Below are 5,630 nucleotides of genomic sequence, written 5' to 3'. Positions count from 1 at the left end.
CCTTGCTCTTCCTCGGCCTAAACTATTTGTTTCCTGAGATGCATTGAGGCCTTCTAAGATTCTTCTATTTGGAGGATACATGCTCCAAAATCAGTGTCCACAACATAAATGGGATGATTAGACGGATTCTTTTCATCACTGATGATGTATGCCATTTGTGCTTCTCTGTACAATCTCCTGCTTTCTCCTCCAAAAACTAGGATAGTGGCATAAGATAAATCATTCTGTAACGTCCCACCTAGTCTCTTAATCCATCCTTTGGACAACAACATGCCAAACGTAGGAGGGACATCTGCTACCATAATGTCCATCACCATGCTCTTCATGGGCAGCTGAGTTAGGGTAATAGCTAGGTCTTTGATTAATCCTAAGCATTTCACCCTCCTTGAATCAAAAGAGAATAAATCATGATATGGTCTGGTGATATCAAGGCATAACTCTTCCATGACAGTGTTTGGCATCAGATTGTGGCTAGCCCCTGTGTCTAGAAGGCAATTGTGGAGGATTTTATCATGAATGGTCAAAGAGACATAACAAGATGGAGAATTATCATCAGTAGGTTTAGTCATTGGACTCAGCACAACTGTAGGCTTATCATCTTGCAAATTGATAGAGGTGTCGTTATATGAGAAAAATTACATATTGCTGGGGAGGAACTATATGTTAAAAGAGAACAAAAACACTCTGTTTTCTCTGGCAGGTAATCAATGACAAGTTTGGCATTGTTGAAGGTCTCATGACAACTGTCCATTCCATCACAGGTACACTTACTATGAACTAGTATTATGCCCTTGAATTTTATTGATACAAGGCGTTTTCAAGCTGCATTGACTTATGTTTCTGTATGTAAATAGCAACACAGAAGATAGTTGATGGACCATCAAACAAGGACTGGCGAGGTGACAGAGGAGCTGGTTTTAACATTATTCCTAGCAGTACAGGAGCAGCTAAGGTAGGAAGCAACAAATTATCAATGATGATTAAACATATTTAAAACCATCAGTAAATATTTTATTCTGGTGATTATCATTCACATTAAACACTTTATAAGGTTAGTTTTATTGATTTACTTCTCAGACAATTCTTTCGGTCATTCTTTTCATGTATAAAAATTACCTCACCTACTTCAAGATAGCCCTGAGAAACTTGAAATGTCTGAAATGTCTTCTCTTCATGGGAAGTTATGATCAGGACCTTACCTGAACAAAACTTAGTATGACCAGGGTCTTACCTGAGCAACAAACAGTGAGACTACCACCTTACCGTGTCAAGTGACAAAATACATCTTGTTACCATTACTTTCACGCAGTCATGAAAGTGCATTGTTGTTCGAAACCTAGGGCTCACGATTTTCCTATCTTTACATCCAAATTATCTCTTTGTAAATCCCACTTTGTTAAGCTTGTCTATTTCTATTTTCCACTGGTGTTTGTTCATCCTTATGGTTACCTTGACAGTTAGGTGACTGTTAGGAGAGAAAATGGGAAGTACCACTTCTTTATAGTAGGCGCAACAACACAGTTGCTTGACATTGGATCCCATTTGAATTTAATATTTTTTATTTCTTACCAAATTTTCGCATTTTATCATATTGTCCCATGCTTCGGGTGATTAGGTTTTATTTGTTTATTGGATTTCTTTGGAGAAACATTAACTGTGTACTTGCAATTGGTTAATTCTCTGTAATCTAGTTGGGTTCTGCATATTTTTCTTCTAATTTTGTTAATATGAATCCCCACCAGCATCACCTTTTATGTTCTCACAGCTACTAATTGTGATTGTATTTTTGAAGGCTGTTGGCAAGGTTCTACCAGCTCTTAATGGAAAGTTGACTGGAATGGCCTTCCGGGTACCCACACCAGATGTTTCAGTTGTTGATTTGACTGTTAGACTTGAGAAGTCTGCCACTTATGACGAGATCAAGGCGGCCATCAAGTAAGTAGTCTCAGTTACCCCCAAAGAAGAGGAAGGGAAGAGGATATATACAATCTCTGTCAGAATAGGTTTCGAGGTTGTGTATTTCATTTTAACTATATATCGTACATTTCATTTTATAGGGAGGAATCTGAGGGAAAATTGAAAGGAATTCTTGGTTACACAGAGGACGTTGTGGTAACCTTGTGCCATATAGAGACTTGACAACTAACAACCCAAAAAACTTCAAGAACTTGAAGAAGATATAGTATATTGGGTAAGATTTATTGTTTCCAATTCTAGAAGAGAAAAATCCTTTCTCACTCATGTCACAATTTTCACTCATACTTCTCTAAAGTTAAGAATTGTACTTATCAGCAGTCCAATGCATTCACAGGCTTAGGGATCGTTTCACTACCTTTGTTGAACAGGGAATGATAATTTTGTATTGGGAGAAACATATAAAGAGCACTTCTCATTGAAGTTTTTTCAAGCTTCTGTCAGAATTATTGAATGTATTAGAACTAATTCAGAATCTATTACTATTATTTTCAATATCTTGTACTTTTTTTTCCTTCATTTCATTGGATAAATCATAAAAGGTTTTATTCAAGCTTTGATTCTGCCATTTTTTTGTTACCAAATTTTGAAATATTTACATATTGCATACCTTGTTTTCACTAAAACAATTTGAAGGAGAATACCAATCATTCTCTCTATTGTTGGAAAAATAAAATAGCTTAATATTGTTGGAAAAATAAAATCTCTGCTGCTTTTGACTTTTCAAACAGGCCGGATGGAGGGAAATACTTATTTTGTTGTTACTGATGGTGGCTTAGATTGTTCATGATCCACTTGTACTTCCAGAGGATATGAATCCAGCACTTGCAAACTTACTCGAAGGTCTTCTTTGCAAGGGTAAGTGACTTTTCTCAATTGAATGTTTTACAGAGAAGATTTTAATTTTAAGAGTTGCATTGCTGCAACTTTTTAAATTCACCATAATAATCAAGCTGCCACTATTGGATTTCACAAATCCGAAGAAAAGGATGAGATTAGAGGCTATTGCAAGGCATCCGTGGGTTATGAAGGATTTCACGTCAACTGTGCAGGTTTTGGGGAAATGTGAACAGGGTAGCTCCATATATCATTCTGATCATCATGAGCAAACTGTAGCTTCGTCTGAAGCATTGTCAAAATCAGTTTAACAGGGATGGTTATGGTTTTTATTTTTACATATTTCATGGTTGCTTAGTCATGGGAAAGATGTTGTGGTTATTCAGAAGAGGGGGTTCCTTTTCTCATTGTATTTATATTGAGTTTCTCTATGATGCTTGTACATTGTATCTGTCTGTATGACTTTAGATATTCAGCGGCATGCTTTAGTTGGACTTCCTTCTAATGCAATAGGGACCTCAAAGGAATATTATTTGACAGTTCTAACCATGCAAATAATAATCAAGAATCACATGATATGGTGGCTAATGTTCAAACTTCAAACTTTCAAAGCACTTCACTGTCAAGAGATCTGGGGGAATTCTTCAAGATCTCGGTGTGTGAGTTGCAGATTATGTGCTGGTAAGGTTGTAGCAAGAAAGTTCAGTGTCTCTGTTGTAGAATATGTGATGGTAAGATGTAGCAATCAATTTCATCATACTAGGAATTCCGTGGTGTAATTCACAATAAAATAATATTGCAATTTGTGCATCCTCCTTGTAAAGGAATGTGAGGCGGAGGGTTTTAAGCACCTTGTGCATGTAATAACTCTATTTATGATAGCTTATTTTTTACGGCTTTGTGCAACCTGTTTTCAAGCTAGGTTGGTTGCCAGTCCAAATATCTGCAGAGATCTTGGCCATTTCAACTTGATCTAGAATCGGTCAAGTTAGTTTTCTTGCAGTGGAATATTATAAAGACCTTTCCTTTTATGGTTGTGGTACACAACTTGACGAGTGTAACAATAGAAAAGCAAGCTAATTGTGTGGCTAGGTTTTTGATGGCAGTGATGGAACTGTCCCTGAATAAAATGGTCATATGGGGCTTCATATTTAGATTGTGATTTTTATTCTTATCTATTGATGATGCATCTGTATATTCACAAACGAAACCCAATAGATTTTTTGCTGATTTCTTGAAGCTGAGGGTTTCTATAACAAGATGATTGGTACCAGAAAGCCACCAAAGATGCGAGTTTGAATGGAGGATTTTGGGAAATCTCAAAACTGATTTTGTCTACTCATTTGCTACATGGCTGAGTTTGATCAGATTTCTAGTCGGTGCTTGTACCAATCCATTGAACTGATAAGAAGCATTAGAGTGTTAGTATTAAATGGTTGATTGAACTGTGGAACCTTTCTTGCGGATTGAGTTCGATTCCTTTTATATTGGCCTCTATTATTTAGTTATTGTTCAAGAAGCACTGGTAAGGAATCAGCGCTTTAATTTATGCAGTGATGTATGAATAGCCATTTCATGTTTTTGCTTGAAATTGCAATATCCATCTTTGTCTGAGCTTCTAATTTTAAGCTTTTGCAAGTGGGGTTAAAGTTCAGCAGTGAAGATGGTTGTATGTTTTTTTGTTATCTATTAGACTAACCTAAGTACCCACAGGGGATTTGAACCCATGACCTATCGCAAGGAGTGCCTTAACAGCACACCCATTCACCGTCAATCCAAAGCCCCGTGGGCAAAGATGGTTGTATTTTAAGGCAACCACTAAGGTTAAATTTCTTGAGCCATGAATAAGCAATTGGAGCCATGTGCAAATCCCTGGGTGATTTTGACAGAAAAGTACACGCTATCACGACAGCTTAACCAAATGAAAGTCCTCGTGTTCAGTTGTTTGCCGCTCAAGGGCCACTTTAATTGTTCAAGTGGGCTTCTTCTTGTGTCTGAGTACGAGGCATTGTAATGTTTCTATCTAAGCTTTAGAAGGAAGCAATTTCAAAGAAAAATTGCAATTATTCTAGAACTTGGAACTCAGATAGTGAAGATTGTAGACGAAGAGAGTTGAATGGGGAGATGCTGGAAATTTCGGGTATTGTACAAACTTGAAATGGTAACTCATAAGTCAAAACTGAAATCTATATTACAGTTTTTGTATTCATTATGTATTCAAAACCAACTTTTTTTCAATTTTTAATTACACAATTTTTTTCATGTTTAACTTGCAACCAGATTGAGATGTTATGCTGTGCAAGGAAAGGAGACTTGGCATAAATGGCAGTTGCCTGTAATATTAGTTTTGAATTTGCTAGATTGTTGACACTGAAAATAATATTTCTTACACTTGGTGTGCATTTGGTCGTGATAATGTCCATCGATATTTTGCTTCAGTTTTTTGGTGGCTTGTAAGTTCAATGCATTATATCTCTATTTGTGATGTTTTTCAAAATTTCCATTTTATCATTAAATTCTTTCTATTCATTTGTTGAGGATTTGGTAAATTAATATCTAACATTAAGAAAAATAAGATTCACAAATCATTTTTGTGAGCAGCTGGAAAGGCATGACCCCTTTGAAAGTTGCAAGAGTAGGCACGTAGGCACAAGAAGAAGATCTAGAGCTGATATTTGAGACATTTCTGAAGCACTGAAGACAGATAATGAATTTGGCATGCTTGCAACATTTAAAGTTGACAAGTTTGGGGATTCTTTCCAATTATTTGGATTAGAATGCCGAAAACCATTTTCTAAGAATTTTCTTTCCCCGGGCAT

At 36.4% G+C, this 5,630-nt stretch overlaps 1 pseudogene across 1 annotated transcript; it reads left to right on the top strand.

Moving 5' to 3' along the window:
• The first annotated feature begins 622 nt into the window (after nt 1-622).
• LOC149209098 (glyceraldehyde-3-phosphate dehydrogenase, cytosolic pseudogene) lies at nt 623-1,939 on the top strand (annotated as a pseudogene). Its single transcript, XR_016253078.1, has 3 exons — nt 623-761; nt 855-952; nt 1,793-1,939. The product of XR_016253078.1 is annotated as a glyceraldehyde-3-phosphate dehydrogenase, cytosolic pseudogene (transcript).
• Nucleotides 1,940-5,630: the final 3,691 nt, after the last annotated feature.

Source organism: Pinus tabuliformis, chromosome 1_2 (genome assembly GCF_031772625.1).
Source record: "Pinus tabuliformis cultivar Carrire ecotype Pingquan chromosome 1_2, CPIR1, whole genome shotgun sequence".
NCBI classification, from domain to species: Eukaryota; Viridiplantae; Streptophyta; class Pinopsida; order Pinales; family Pinaceae; genus Pinus; species Pinus tabuliformis.
The sequence above is the reverse complement of the archived record's forward strand: the minus strand, read 5'-3'. Positions and strand labels throughout refer to the sequence as shown.